The sequence below is a fragment of the Spermophilus citellus genome, assembly GCF_964194105.1.
Source record: "Spermophilus citellus genome assembly, chromosome: 8".
Lineage (NCBI taxonomy): Eukaryota > Metazoa > Chordata > Mammalia > Rodentia > Sciuridae > Spermophilus > Spermophilus citellus.
The window spans coordinates 51,001,554-51,018,212 of NC_138189.1; positions in this window are offsets into that span (position 1 = coordinate 51,001,554).

A 16,659-nucleotide genomic window follows, 5' to 3' on the forward strand; every position below is an offset into this window, starting at 1 on the left:
ATTATTTTCTGGAGATTTATATTCTTCCAAGTTGGCTGACATATTTTAAAAACAGTTTCTTAGATACATAGACTTTTTCAACAACTACATAATAGAAATTATTATAAATATGTATGTAAGTGTAAAAAGTGTTTATATTTTATAAGACTCTTTAAAAAATTAATATTCTCTAAAAATGTGCAGAATTTCATTTTCAGGAATTAATTGGCATCTGAACACATTTGAAAACAAGTATTATTCTCACTGGAAGTTATTGCTGAAATGGTAAAATGCTGACACTAAAAAAAAAAAAAAAAACAAAAAAACTGGTTTTCAAGGTATAGATGAGCATAAATAACCAGAAAACAGGCCAAATGAATGAGCTTATGAACAGTAAGTGTCTTAAGTCTGAGGTCAAATTTATTTATCTTTGTATTACCCTTATAACCCACATTGCTTTCCTGCTCATGGGAAGAGCAATTAATGTTCCGGAAAAATGATTAAATACATGAATACAAAAAAATACATACCTTTTCTCAACACATATATGTATGTACACACACAGGTGAATCCATACATAACATATATGTGTATCAATTAGTTGATATATATGAGTGCTAACATATATAAATACACAAGTGTGTAGGTGTGTGTGTGTGTGTGTTTCCAGTGAGAGAGGATTTCACAGTCATTGAAATGAGATTGGCATGAAAAATCAACACATAAAAATTCCCATTTGTCCATTCATTAATTCAAAAATATTTAGAGAAGAAAATATTTAAAATCTATCACGTGCATAGTATGTATATAAGGAATACACAATGTACAAAGGAATGAAAATCTTGCCTTTAATTGACTCCTTGTCCAGTTTTATAAAGCCCAGAAGAAACACACACATACATACACACACAAACCCCCCTATTTTGCTGCGTGAAAATATCTTTCAAGAAAAAAATATGGATGGAAGCTTAAGAAGCCTACTATCCTTAGGCTAAATGACAATAAGTGAACAAATTGACAACTTCAAAAAATGCAAAGTTGATAAGAGATTTCCTTCTCAATCAATGTGGAAATGAAAGATTTTGGAGCTATGTGATGCTTAGAAGTTTATGAGCAGCTAAATACCATCCTGCCTCTCAAAATGTAAGATCTGTGACTATTGCTATATTCTGTCAAATATAAATTCACATCAAGATTTTATTGGCAGAGCAGATCTAAAATAAAGGAGATTCATTACATTCTCCAAATTTATCCCCATCCTCAAAAATACAATGTTCGAAATTTCTGAGCTTAGAATCTATTCAAGTTCACCTTAGTCATTTAGATGATTTTGTCAGTCCTACTGCCAGAGGTTGCATTGAAATTCCTCATGTCTGATATTTTTGTCAGATAATAATGCTATTTTCATGAATTTTACTGATCTAGATAATATTTATTGCCTCTCAATACTATCTGCAGTAGAGGTGCTGAAGACACCATGACACCATGGATAAAGGGATAATAGAAAAAGGTTATATAATGGCCAGTGTCTCTGACAGTTCTTGAAATTTTAACAGGAGTAACTGTCTGATAGCAAGACTGATATCTGACAGCTGCTATGATAAGGAAGGCCAGAGTCTTGAAAGGATGTAAAACTTCTCTCCATTGTCCTTCAGGCATAATAGCTTTACATGCTTCTTTATGACAGCTCCTAATAGACAGCTTGTGTATAGTTGATATGCTCAAGGTGATGGATTTTACATTTTATAGTTTTTAAAAAGTGATAGAAGCATTTTATTTAATGTATCTATGCATTATATGTTGTTATACAAATATGATTATTCCATCGATTAATATTAATGATATTAGTTTTAAAAATATACAAGTAGGGGGCTGGGGATGTGGCTCAAGCGGTAGCGCGCTCGCCTGGCATGCGTGCAGCCCGGGTTCGATTATCAGCACCACATACAGGGATGTTGTGTCCGCCAATAACTAAAAAATAAATATTAAAATTCTCTCTCTCTCTTTAAAAAAAAAATACAAGTATGTTTACATGCTTGGTCCAATGCATGTTAAGTAAAAGATTAGAAAGTGGAATTTCTGGATTAAAGCAGAAGAACATTCAACGTTTTGGTATATAATAATCCATTTTTTTCTGAGATAGTTGACAAAGGTTTATATGTTCACAACTATGTCCAAAAGTTATTATATCTTTCTCAAAAGAAAACTGGATCAATTTTTTGAAGTCTTTTCCAAGCTATTAGGCAAAAAGCTGATATGTACTTTAAATTATATTTATCTAAGGATGAGTATGATAATCGTTTTAGTCTTTTATTAGACATCTGTAATCACGCTTTTTAACTGATAATGCCAGTTGGGTATTTTCATGTTGAAGTTCTACTTTTTTGTAACAGTCAAAAAAGTAGAAACTGCTCAGCCTACCTCTTTTCTGAGAAAGATATTTACTGCAGTGACAAAAAATAACATAAAAAAACAATAACAACCAAACTGATACACAGAGACAACACTAGAACTTTTTTTGGAGTGGAAACTAAGAAGGACAATGGATTGAGATTAAATCTAAAAGCCTAAACTTTAAAGAGAAAAAATAATACTTGTAGGAGATTTGAATGTGTTAGTGAATATATTTAATATTTTTCATGTATTCTATCAGTGAAGAATATCAGAGGATTAGCTAAGTAAAATATAGATAATACTTTCACTTTAATATAGCACCTCAGGATGTATAATTACTGGTTTCTAGGGGTTTGAGTAGATATCACATCTGTTCTTCATGTATGAATGTGGAAAACTTAGAAGGTTTCACAGTGCCTCAGTGGCAAAATGATGAGAAAAAAAATGAAGGAGATCAAGAGTATGACAGCTAAAATTCCATCAAGTGGAAACCATAAGAAAAGAAAATAGTTCTCATTTTTTTGCAAGAATACAAGGAAAATTATTGAATGAACATCTTAAAAATAAACTTTAGATTGTTAAAGATTAAATATGTTTATATAAATATAAAATGTCCTTCTTCTTGCTCTGATCCCATCACATAAAGTAAACAGTGTCTAGTTATTCCTTATTTTTATCCACACACTAATTGAAGGTGCAGGTAAGTTGTACACAGAAAGACTAAGTATAAAAGGAATCAGTTTTCTGGGCATAGCTTATATTGGTAAAGTGATGTCCACCTCATTAATGACTCAGGCTATCAAATATCAAAATATTGTGAAAAATCTAACAAATTGAGAAAATGTTGACATTAATTTTGCTTTAAAAACACAACATTAAAACAAAAGTAAAAATAAAATAAAATAAAATAAATATTTTCATTGTGTTTTCAGTTATTTATCCAGTCATACTAAATGTTAGTAGTCATTGTCTCTGAATTGTAAGCTGTTGTGTAATTTCTATTGTCTTTAAAATCTATTTTGTCAACTTTTTGATATGCACATAAATTTCTTTTTCCTCACAAATATATTTTAAAAAATATTTTGGAAAAAGTCTACCCAAAAAGCCTATTAAATAAAAAATATATTTAAATTTGAGCTCTGTTTTTTGACTTATGTTCCAAATTTAGAACACTCAGTTCCCATTGGTAGCTTGTTATTAGGTTGTTGGAACCTATCAAATGTGTGATACCAAGAGCGGGTTTGGGTAACAAAAACTGTGTTTATGTTCATATACTATCTGATAGACTAACGTAGAGTAACACTTTTTTAAATGAAAAATTTGAATAACAACTTGCTCACAAGATTGTTTATTGATTTCTTTTTAAATTTTGTTTTAAAGTATTATATGAAAAGGAAAAAAAAAACATCTTGGGATATCAAAAGTAACAGAAGAGTCAGAGTTTTGCTAATAAGGCCTAAGAGCAGTGAATGACAGGTAATTTCAAAACCAAAATGATTACATTCTTCACATAGCTCTCATAGCTTCACTATTGGAAAAACTGTCACATTTTCAGAGAAGCCCCTAATTTTAAAAGAGTTCCTGTCAACTTCTCCTGGTTTGTTTTATTTCACCTAACAAAAGTATTTACCTCATCTGATAGTAGCAGTTTCATAACAGTAATTAAGAAAATGTAATCAACAAAGGTGGGTAGAAAACTACTTTATTTTTAATATTTGGTCATGACTTTTCATTGAATATTCAGTTTAAAAATACAAAATATTATTGACATTTCTAAATAGAATATGATCTATAATAAAAAATCACAATATTTAGTAAGCAATATCTCACAAATAATATGTACTGTATTTTTCAATGAAACACATTCTTTAATTGTGAAAATCCCAAACTTAAATTTAGCACATTAACTATCTTCAAATAACATTCTCATTTGAGTCATCATCAAACTTTCTAAAAGTAAATGTTTCTGCTACCTGTTATTTCATCTTTCTTCCTACATCACAACTAACATTTTTTATGGCAACACTGCTCTGCCAATAACTAGAAAGAGCAGTGTTGCCATAAAAATGAATGAGAAAAATGGGAATGTATTCTTTGTGGTAAATGATTTACACTGAAACTGTCAACTGTTGTTAAGTCATATCCTAGAGGATACCTGTGCCATATGTAATGTAAAACCTGAGTTTAGTAAAAAATAACACAAATCTTAATACATTTATTTCAATATTTTAAACAAAATTGCATCTGTAATGCCCCTCACTCAAAAAATATACTATTTATTGTAGATCAAGATATCCCAATGTTTACCATATAAGGGAGTTTCTTTATCATATAATAATGTTTGCTAATAAACACATAGGTTAAAGAGATTCTTAGATGAAGATGTTTTAAAATATTCAATTAACTAATGTAAATCACTACATTAGCTATTTGGTCAAATAACCCATCAAAATATTTTCAAGAATTACAAAATTCTGGAATTTTACCATACTTGCAAATTATGACTCAAGGTACTCTGCTTTCATGAATACTGATAGAAGTCATAAAATTTCCAGAAAAAATTATTTTATTACAGATGTCACAGAAGGCAACCTGATCAGTGGCACATTTGTGTCAGTTATGGAAGCAATGCAAATGGGCCCCGAGAAACCCAGAATGTGTAGCAGGTAGCATCACGACAGAGGAGCCCTGAGTTTGGAAAACCAAATCTGTGATAAAGGACAAGCAAGCATGCTTTGCCTTTGCTCCGAGTTCATCATTATTTCTATTATATTGAACAGTAAGAATGTGCTTTGGAGGCAGATAGTGTCCATACCTTCCAAAGATGCTCATTATAATAAATACAGTTGAAAAATTGTTCATGTTAAAGGATACCCTTAACTTCCATTCAAAAGATGTGTGCATTCAATAGTCTCTTGGAGAACTGTCTCCAACAGTCCTTACTATGCTTATTTACATGATGAATCTGTAAGGAATAAGAGGAGTTCTCAAACCCAATTTGAATAAGAAAGTGTGTGTGTGTGTGTGTGTGTGTGTGTGTGAGAGAGAGAGAGAGAGAGAGAGAGAGAGAGAGAGAGAGAGAGAGAGACCTCTCTTAAAGGATAATATAAATCAAGAAAAATCAAAGTATAACTTTTCTGTCTCAAACGCTGAATAAGATTTACTAAATAACACTGACTATTGTATTTTTAAACTGTATAATGTATTAAAGGGAGAGGAATCTTTTTGTGAGTTTTGATCAAAATATTAACTAAGGTATTATGGCCAATATTAAATTCTAGCTCCAAAGCCTATGTTTTAGATGTGTGGGGTAAGGAAAATCTATGAAATTCAGGTATTTCATCTGCAAAATTTTACTTTCTGAATTTATTCCTTTGGTTAGATAAAATAGGGCATGTAAATAATGTAATGTTTGCCTAGAAAATAGATTCAATCTATATTATTATGTTCAGATTTATTATAGAATATTATACATTATATTATATAATATTATCATTTTGAATGATTATAAATTTTATATGAAAATTATATTAACTCAGAAGTTCTAAAGTATAGGTAAATAAAAACTATAATAAGCAGTGTATACACTTTGTGATACATAGAGATATATGCACATATATACATAAAATAGTATTAGTTAGAAAATATCAAACAAGGACTGAGAATGACATCTTCAAGACTATAGAAGAAGAGACATCAACCTTAAATATTTATCCCTCAAAAGACATATATAGACCACTATTCACAAATCAATATATTCCAGAAATGGTTCAAAGGTCAACAAAAGAAACTGTAGCACCACAGTAGAGAAAAGAGCAGAGAATATGCATATAGAAGGGACTGAAGTTGAGGATGACACAACTGAAATCCTACGACAGGAGAGTAGGTAGGCAAAAGTTAAGAATACCATTCACAAGAACACTGGCAACTAACCACTCTGAGGCAACAAATAGCCATTACCACCAGGTACTCCAGAAAAGGAGACATGGCTTCACACTCTTACTCCACCAGAGAAGCAGTCACTATTGAGGCACTTTGAGAAAGGAGTCAACTCCTTTCTTACCTCACATTGGCCTTTGCCCAAACATGGATCCATGGATACTTCTGAGTGTTCACACTCCCAATCCAGTTTCTGAGGATTGACTGGTATCACCCACACCTCAGATACCAGAGCTAGGTTCCCTAACTATGCTCTTGCTGGGTCTGCCCAGACTCCAAGCACAAGCTCATCCTCTGTCAAGTGGTGGAACCTAGGATTCCAGGAGCTGCTTTAACATTGGCGATGCCTGACCTCTGATTCTTTGTTGCCTAGGTATTTCAAAAATATTCATGACTCAAACACTGCTACCAATGTAGTAATGGAGATGATTATGGCCTAGCATCTTTACCATTACTGCCTCATATTCCACAACTGCCAGTCCTCTATGCATGTCCATGTTTGGGCCTCGACTCTGTAGCCACTCTACGTGTGCCACTTACCACACACCAGTACTGCCACCACCAAGAATAAGCCTACAAGCCAGACCCAGTATCACAATTTTCCTAAAGGTAGAAAAAGTGAGGAATTTTGCAGTTATCACCACAAAAATCTCCTATGCCTGATGCTGACAGAGTACCATCCATAGCATTGGCCACTGAGGATCCAGCAATATTTCCCAGTGCCAAGCTCAACTGACACATATAGCTGTCCTTGAATGATGCCAGAACCATTTATTCCATCCAGTAAAGACCCTCAGATTATTTTTCCATCTTCATAGGAGAAGTTCTATTCAAAAGAACTGGCTCATGAAGTCTGGAAGAGGCGATTTTTTTCCATCAAATGCACAGACATTTATGTAAGGCAATAAGAAAAAATGAAAAACCACTTGGGGAAAAACTATCAGTAACCAAATAATTGATCACAAAAAAAATGGACATATATAAACTGATTGAAAAAAATTTAAAATAATCATCTTAAGGAATCTCAATGACCTTCAAAAATATATCAAAACAATTCAATAAAGTTAGGATAAAAGAACTGGGAATGTGTTGATTAGTGGTAAATCATTTGACTAGCACAGGAGAGGCCCTGGGTATCACAAAAAAGGAAAAAGTCAGAAAAGCAATGAATAACCAAAATTATGTTTTTTAACTGAGAAATTAAAATTATTTTTCAAAAATTAAGCAGAAATTTTAAAATGAAAAATATGATAAATGAAATGAAAACTACAATATAGAAGATTAACAGCAGAATTGATTTAGCAAAAGAAAGAATTTGAGAACCCAAAGTAAAGCTATTTGAAAATATTGTAGAGGAGAAAAAAGAAAATATAAATGAAAAAGAAAGTTTACAGGATTCATGAAATGGCATCAAAAGAGCAAATACCTGATTTGGAGTTTAAGAAGAAGAGTCAAAATGATTTATGTTTATTTTTAAAAAGTCATAGCGCACAACTTTCCAGATCTTAGAACATAAATATACAAATATCCTGATGCACGAAGGTCAAACACCTCCAATCAGATGCAATTAAAACAAGACTAAATCAAGAACATATTGTAATCAAACTGTTAAAAAAAAATCAAACACAGACTCCAGAAGGCAGCAAGGAGAAATAAACAAATCACAAGTAAGGGAATTCCAAGTTTATTAGTGGATTTTGTAATAGAAACCTTATAGGCCAGGAGATGGATGGCATATATTCAAAGTGCACAATGAAAAAAGAAAGAAAGAAAGAAAGAGAACAAAATTGGTAGCCTAGAATACTTTATCTAGTAAAACTGTCCTCCAAAATGAAAGAGACAAGTATCGTGGTACATACATGTAATCCCAACAGCTCAGGAGGCTGAGGCAGGAGGATCACAAATTGAAAACCAGCCTCAGCAACATAGCAAGGCCCTAAGCAACTTAGTGAGACCCTGTCTTTAAAAAACAAAAACAAAAACAAAAAATGAAAGAAAGAAGGGAAGGAGGGAAGAAAGGAAGGGAGAGAGGGAGGGAGGAAGGAAGGAAGTTAGATGCACTGGGGTGTTAAGGATTCCTGTGTCTGTGGGCGTTTCACCCCTTGCCCATTGCTGTGCAGGCATGAAAACATGAAAGATGATCCTTTGGTCTAGGGATATGACTTTTGTGTCCCAGTCAGCATTCCTGTTAATTCCAGTAGCAATATAGCCTTTATTGCCTGCCAATATTCGCTGCCCCTGAAGCCAGGCCTCCCCTTTCAGGGCATGAAAATGGTAGAATCAACCTGATTTTCCAACCTGATTTTCCAAGGACAGCAGGTCATCCAAGCTTATTCTGAGCTGCTTTTTAAAACTTTATTAAAGTATAACTTGTGTAATTGACGTGCGACAAAATACGCTCATGTAAAGTGTACAAGTGAGAGCTGTGTGTGGTACTGTATGTGCCTAAGCTTCTTGGGAGTCTGAAGCAGGAAATACACTTGAGCCCAGGAGTTTTGAGGCCATAGTGAGCAACATAGACGCTGACTAAAACAAAGTATGATTTGTTTAAAGTCTTAACACTGTTGCAGTCATTAAAATTAACTTATCTGTCCCGTGTATTTATTTCATGCCCTTTTATAATCTCTCTCTGTATGTTCCCTAGCCTTCTAGGAAACCATTGATTTCCTTTACAACAAAGTAGTTTGTTATTTTTTTAGGATTTTAAATGACTGTCATCATGAAGTGTGTGTGTGTGTGTGTGTGTGTGTGTACACATATGCTGAGTAATTATTTTGAGATGCAACAGTGAGGCTTATGTGAGAACTTCTTTGTTCATTGTTTAGAGATATGTGTTATTTATAAATTTTGTATATTGTAAATAAAGCAGCTGTCAGTGTTTATATTCAGATATATATATATATATATATATATATATATATATATATATGGACTGGGATGTGGCTCAGTGGTTGAGCACCCCTGGGTTCAATTCTTGGTAGCAAAAAAAAAATGGATGTATAAAGAATTTCTCAGTAATCAAAGCTCAGGGATTTATCAGCACTTTCTTTCTATCTTATAAGAAATATTAAAGGAAGTTCTTTAAACTGAAAAAATAATATTAATTACTAACATAAGAACATATGAAAGCAAAAATACTCATTGTTAAGTAAGCATATAGTCAAATTCAGAATAATCTAATACTGTAATGGTGGTGTATGAATCAGATATTTTAAGTCAAATGTTGAAAGAGAAAAGTTTAAAAATATATCTGATAAGGAGCTAATATCCATAATATATAATGAATTTAAAAACATAATAGTAAGAAAACAGCCTGATTGATAAATGGGCAAAAATCCAAATGGACATTTCTCAAAAGAAGGCAAATAAATGGCCAATATGTATTTGAAAAAATGATGACCAGCATTAATCATAAGATAAATGCAAATTAAAACCACAATGAGGTATCACCTTTACATATTAGAATATCTATTTTCAAAAACAAAAAGATATCACATGTTGAAGAGAAAGCGGGGAAAAGCAACTTTTTTTTTTTTTTTTTTTGGCAGGGAGGGGTACTGGGGATTGAACTCAGGGACCATCAACCACTGAGCCATATCCCCAGCCCTATTTTGTATTTTATTTAGAGACAGGATCTCACTGAGTTGCTTAGCTCTTTGCTTTTGCTGAGTTTGGCTTTGAACTTGCTATTGTCCTGTCTCAGGCTCTCAAGCCATAGGGATTATAAGCTTTAAGAATTACTACTCACAACAAGAAAAGCAAGCCCTACACCTCATTTGTTGGAATATAAATTGGTGCAGCCATTATGGATATTAGTATGATGTTTCCTCAGAGACTTAAAAATAAAACAACTATATGATTCAGCATTTCCACTACTGGATATATATACACAAAGAATATAAAATCAGTATGTTTAAGAGATGTTGTCACTCCCATGTTCATTGTAACATTACACAATATCTAAAATATGGTATCAACCTAAATCCTGTGGATGAATGAACAAAGAAAATTTGGCATATATAAAAAAAGGAATATTATTTAATCTTAAAAAAGGACTAAATGCTCTCATTTTTTCAGCAATTTGGCCAAAACTGAAGAACATCATGTAAATAAAATAAACCAGGCCAGGCAGAAAAATACTGTACAATTTTCTTATTTATGGAATCTAGAAAAATCAAGCTCATAGAAACAAAGTATAATATGGTTCTGGGCTGGGTTTGGGAGCATTGCATAAATGTTGGGCAGGGATTAGGTAGATGTTGGGCAAAGGGTACATAGTCTCAAGCATATAGGAGGAATAATTTCTTATTGTATATTATATACTTATTATATATCATAATGCCTACAGCTAATTACAATATTCTGCATAGCTAAAAATGCTAAGTGAGTAGATTTTAAATATTATCATCACACTATACACATTTATGTTCAGAATGCAGGGTAAGGCCTATATGCTAAAGAGTGTAATTTAGCCATTCTACATGTCTGTATATATCAAAAATTCACACTGTACATCATAAATGCATGCAAATTTACTTGTCACTCAAGACAATTTTTTCAAATTATATGTGTAAAAATCAAGAAGAGGACGCTAAATGCCAAAAACTAAACAAATTTAAATTTCAACTAGAACAAATTCAAGACAGGAAAAAAAATAATTAATTTAAAATATTTTTTAACATTGTTTTTTAAATTAGTTGTACGTTTGTAATCAAGAAGCAAAATTGGCTGCATTTTTTTACCTACAGTCTGGGAGCAAAAAGTGAAAATATCAATATTTCACTTGAAAATTATAAATATAGCCTTTAGAAAAAACATATATTAGTGATATATTTTCTTTCTGATATACACAGTTGCATAATATAGATACAGCAATGGCACTTTTCCCTCTTTGCTTATATTCTCAAAACTATATAAAACTCATGTTAAATGTTAAGTTTATATTCTACTCTTTTAGTAATAATGAATGATGAATTATTTCACAGGAGCCACAATGATATGAAATTTTAATTGTATTCACATGTGTTGAAATTATATTTAGGAACAAAATATTTTTCCTTTTTTGTATCTGAACAAACAGAAAATAACTTTTCATCCCAATTTTTTTAAGATGCATGGGGTTTAAATTAAATTGATTTAAATGGGATCAGATTAATAGCATGTATGAATTAAATTTAGATTTTGTATTCTCATTACTTGTATTATATTCAATCATTTTAACATGATTTTCTATTTTTACATAGTAGTTAACACAATAAAGAACTACTTTTTTCAATTTTTATTACTCTGCTTACATATTCTTATAACTTAGCTAGTATCAAGTATGTCTTTTCAATGATTCATTTTTTAAAAATTATTTAAAAGAAATTGAGCTGGAAGTTGTGAAGTGTTTGTATTACTAAAGTTCTGGATACCTGACAGTACTACTGCATGCTTTAATTAGTTTGGCATAAAGATATTCCACATGAGATATTGAACAAAGCTGTTTTCTATGAAGTAAATTATTCTTACTTGGACTCTGTTTGGATTGCCTTAATCAAGCCATAATTTTTTCTGTTTTCCATGAAAATGATACAGGTCTTCCATTTGCTTAGGAATGACTTTGCTGAAATCATCAATATACAAAGAACAGATGACAATGAGTTTATTCCTGGACATGTTGAGATTGGGGTGCTTCATGCAACCATAACAATTTGACAACTATGTAAGCATGGTGTTCAAAAGCTAGTCCTTGATTGAGATTTAAATCTGAAAGTCATCTGCATATATCTGATGATTAAAGCTGTTTTAGCCATGTTGAATCAGCATTGTCTGTACTGTCAGATAAAATGCTGACAGATACTAAAAGTACTTATTGGACCTGAGTCTTTTTAAAACAGTGTGTTTTCTCTTCTTTCCTAACTGCTTTGTTTTCTCCTGCTGCCTCTACCTTGAGTCGGTTAAGGATGGCCATGTTTTACTCTGTGCTAAAGATATACAGACTTAGCTTAATAAATACCAACTTGAAGCCTGACAGGAATCAACTGTGCCCCTCTCCAGATTGATGGGTTCTTTCCAAGAAGCTTTAATGTGCACATAAAATGTCAACTCTCTGAAATAATTTGTAGAAGATTAGTTCCAGGGTGATTCAATTTGATAAGAATGGGTATTAAGAACTACCTCAGTAGACTTATTTGTACCAGTCTGGCTTATTGGTCATTTCCATAAAGATCACTGAAGTGTGGATGATAAACTAGCAAGAGGAAGAGCTCTCTCGACCCACAGCCCCCAACCTATCCTGACCTGCCAGCCCTGTGGCTGCTGCTCCAAGTTTTCAGTTTGCTTAATGTATTTCTCTGTTACACTTATGGCCCAGGATTCAGTAGGCTATCACTGCTGTCCTTTTGGCCTCAAATTATAGCACACAAATTCCAATTGCCTTCATCCAATTTTTATTTTGTTTTGGATGAGAGAACTATATTAGTATCTTTCATCTTAGGAGTATCAGCAAGAAGGAAGTTTGTCAAAATATGAAATATTTTTGCCTGTGGCATCCTGGGTAATGTTTCTGTTTCATTTGCTTTTGTTATTATTTTTTTCCACTTTTTAAATGCTTTGATTATAGATATCACAGGAAATTAGTTTTAAAATGAAGACTGAATATGGATACTTTAGCCACAAAGGTCATTAAAAATACTCAGAAATAATGAAACAAAGGTGCTTGTTAAATCCAGAAATAGATCAACTATCATTTCAGTTGAGCCCTGTGAGTTTCATTAAAACAAAAAACTAAATACCACAGGAGAAACAGTGCTAAGCAGACACATAAAGAACATTTCATGATACACAGTGTGATAGCTTTTAACTCAGAATACTCAAGGATCAAATGGTATACTTTTCATGTAACACTTACTGATTTTTTTTTTCTGGAGCTGAGTTTCTATGAACCTTTTCCTTTCACCATTTTACACGTCTGGAACATAACTCACATCATTCATTTTACTATCTTTTTTTTAACCTCTTCGTTTTTTCTTCTCTTTGAGCTTAAAGAAACTAGTTCATAATCTTAAGAAATTCCTTTTTTTTCCTTTGCCTATATTCACCTTTTCAAGTGTTATCCTATTTAAATGGTAGAAAATGCATTGACATAGACTCTACAGAATAAGATAAACTGAACTACAAAAATCAGACCTTAAATATATCAGAATCTATTACTTGGGAGATAAAACTAAAGTTACAAAATCAATCTAAAAAATTAAACTCTAGTAGGGATGTGATTGCTATTTATACAAACCTAATATCATTGAATGCAGTGACTATGATCTTAGGTGGAAATATCACAGAAATATTACAGTCATATAACTGCTATAGTATAAAGGGAGGAAACTTGCTGTTTAATCTTTCCAAACATGTACCATGCAGTTAGCATCCAAGTATTTAAGGTTTCTCCACTAATTTCTTATAAGAAATGTGAGAAATCTCACCACATTCTAGATATATTTACAGAACAGCCTTGCCCACTGACCACCCTACTTTGTCAGGACAGAGCCATATTTCACACATGTACTATCAACTCCTGGGCTCTGCTGCAGATGATACCAACCGTGCAGTCCCAGCTCCTTCACACTACCACTAACACTTCTGCTAGCTCCACCCATGCCCTTACCATGCTGATCCACTCCTCATGAACTTGAGCTCGATTTAGTACATTCAGGTCAAAAGATGATGCTTATTTATCTTTTATACTGTGTTTGATAAAGCATTTTTTACTACTCATCCCAAATCTGTAGGATTTTTGTAGTAATATTATTGTAGATGTAAATTACAGATGACTCTTATTTCCCTAGTAATTGCACATGAGTTCATGAGGTTCACTGGCAAAAGATTTTTTGACAGATACCACTTGGCACTAAAATCATTTTTTTCTCTTCAAATCTGTAACTCTCTTATGCAGCCAATTTTAATACCCATAAATGCATCTTCACATAAGAGCTCTTATATAACATTTAATTTATTTCAAATGTAGTTCTAAATTCTTTCTTCATATTGACTCATTTAATTCTCACTACAAAACAGCAGCAGGCTGTTTCATTTTGCAAATGAGGTAGCAATGGCACACAGAGGTTAAGCAACTGGCTCAAGGTTATACAACTTCTGGAAAACAACAACAGCAACAACAACAAAACCAGTCAGACTTGAAACCTAGGCAACCTGTGCTTATAACTGCTTAAAGCAGACTCCTCTTCACTCATGAAAACCACCTCAGTAGCTCACATAAATGAGTACCTGGTAAGCCTGAGCTACTGGTTCATCACAAATTCCAGGTTAGTCTGAAATTGCAGGCCACTACATAGACATCACATACATGAACTGACTTCAGTCATAAGAAATTGACTACACAAACTTATAGGCCCTTTATTCTTTTCTTCCAAGGCTGAGGCAATTGCTCAGAGGCATGTAAATTTCATTTCTTCTGTTTCTAAAAATTCCTTTTAAAAATAGCTGAGTATTTCTAATTATCTTATTTTGTAGGATGCCAGGAAGATAACATAAAAATAATTTAAGAACATATTTGTGGTGTCAGCATGCATATGAATCCATAATATTATCACTTATTGTGTGACCTTGGGCAAGCCACTCACCTTCTTTGTGACTCAGTTTTTTCATATGCAAAATGAGGAAAATGATAGAACATATACTATAGTGTTATATGAGAAGTAAGTAAAATCTGTAAAGCATATGGTGATCATCATGTGGTATTATGTTAGTACATAGGTTATACAAAATTCATATAATATACTAACTTTTAAATATGCTGTTCATTTGAATGTTGCCAAATATTGGACCATTATTCATATATTTTAGTAAATCCAGAGGTGTATAAGGAGATTAATTCCTAGTTCTCATAAGGATGCTCAAAACTCCTAATATAGCACACATTTCTCTGGTTGGTTATAGCATTGAGTGTATGTAATTCCACCAAGACTTTAGATCTCCTTCTCATTATGTGGGAAACACATCCACCAATTAACAAATATTTGAGAGGGTAAAATACCAATAATATATTTGAAATTTTGATGTTTTTTTAACCTTTTGGCTAGTGTACATATAAATTGAGTATGAAAGCAGTTTTAACAGCCCAAACAAAACATATTATGGTCTAAATTTCCATACTCTTTAGCTACTTAATATATTATAAGTTGACTTTTTGAAATGACCAGCAAAATAATATATATAACTTAGCTTATGTAAACAGTATAGAACATTTAATTTCTTGTGGACCTTTTATGAAATGGTATTTTAAAACTCTCATAAAGTAATAGGAGTTGATCACATGTGATTACAAATATGCTCGTGAACTAAGGTCAAATGTAAGATGATTAGTCAAGTTATATCTAATATTGTTATAATCCTGTGCTATTTAGAAATGTCAACCAAGCAGTGGCTTTAAAAAACTTGACACTCCATTTTCTTATCTTTCTTTTAAATGTCATACTGAAGAGCAAAATACATATGGGCCACAGAGTATTTTGAGTTGTTTTCACACTAAGGTGTTTATATATTGAAGTCAATATGTACTTTGGCCTCATTTATGTGATAACACCTTATTTCAATGAAACAGAATGTAAACAAGTTGAAGCAGCATAAAAGAGAAAGCTCTCTCCAGAGGAGACAGTGAAATAAGAGAAAAAGCTCAATCCTCTGATTCTGATTCATGGGTCATTCAAACTGTTATAAAAATTATCCAATATATGCTTAACTGGGAAAGACTGGTAGAAAGAATTGTTTTTTCATATGTACTTCTCTTTTTTCTTTTCTATGTTATTCTGTACTTTTATATTGAGAATTTTGATTCAGATTTACACTTTCTTAGCTCCTAACATACACTTATCAGGTTTCTACAGGGTGATGGAATCCTCTTTATTCATGTAACATATCATTTATAGAAATCTTAATAGTCTTTGTGATGGGTTCTGAGATAATCATCACAATAGAGAGCTTTCCAGATCACTGAAGAAAATATACAGGTAACTTCAGTGTCACAATCAATATGGCAATTTCTTGTCACAAATATCTATGGGATGTGATGGAAGTTCTTGGAGAGGTACCCAGTTCAGAGGGGACATCTGAAAAAAGGATCTGGAGGAAGGAAAGATGATCAATCTGAGTTTGAAGTACTCACAAGAGTTAATTGAGAATCTGAAGAGTGTAGTAGTGACAAGTCTAAGTTTTGGAGTAATTGAACTTCACTTCTACCAATAACATATTGTATGGACATCATGCAGTTGTGCAGGACAGGCACTGTACCAATGCCTCTAACTGGAGCAAGCCAAGGTGAAAGCCAGCCAGAACTCTGCATGCCAATCC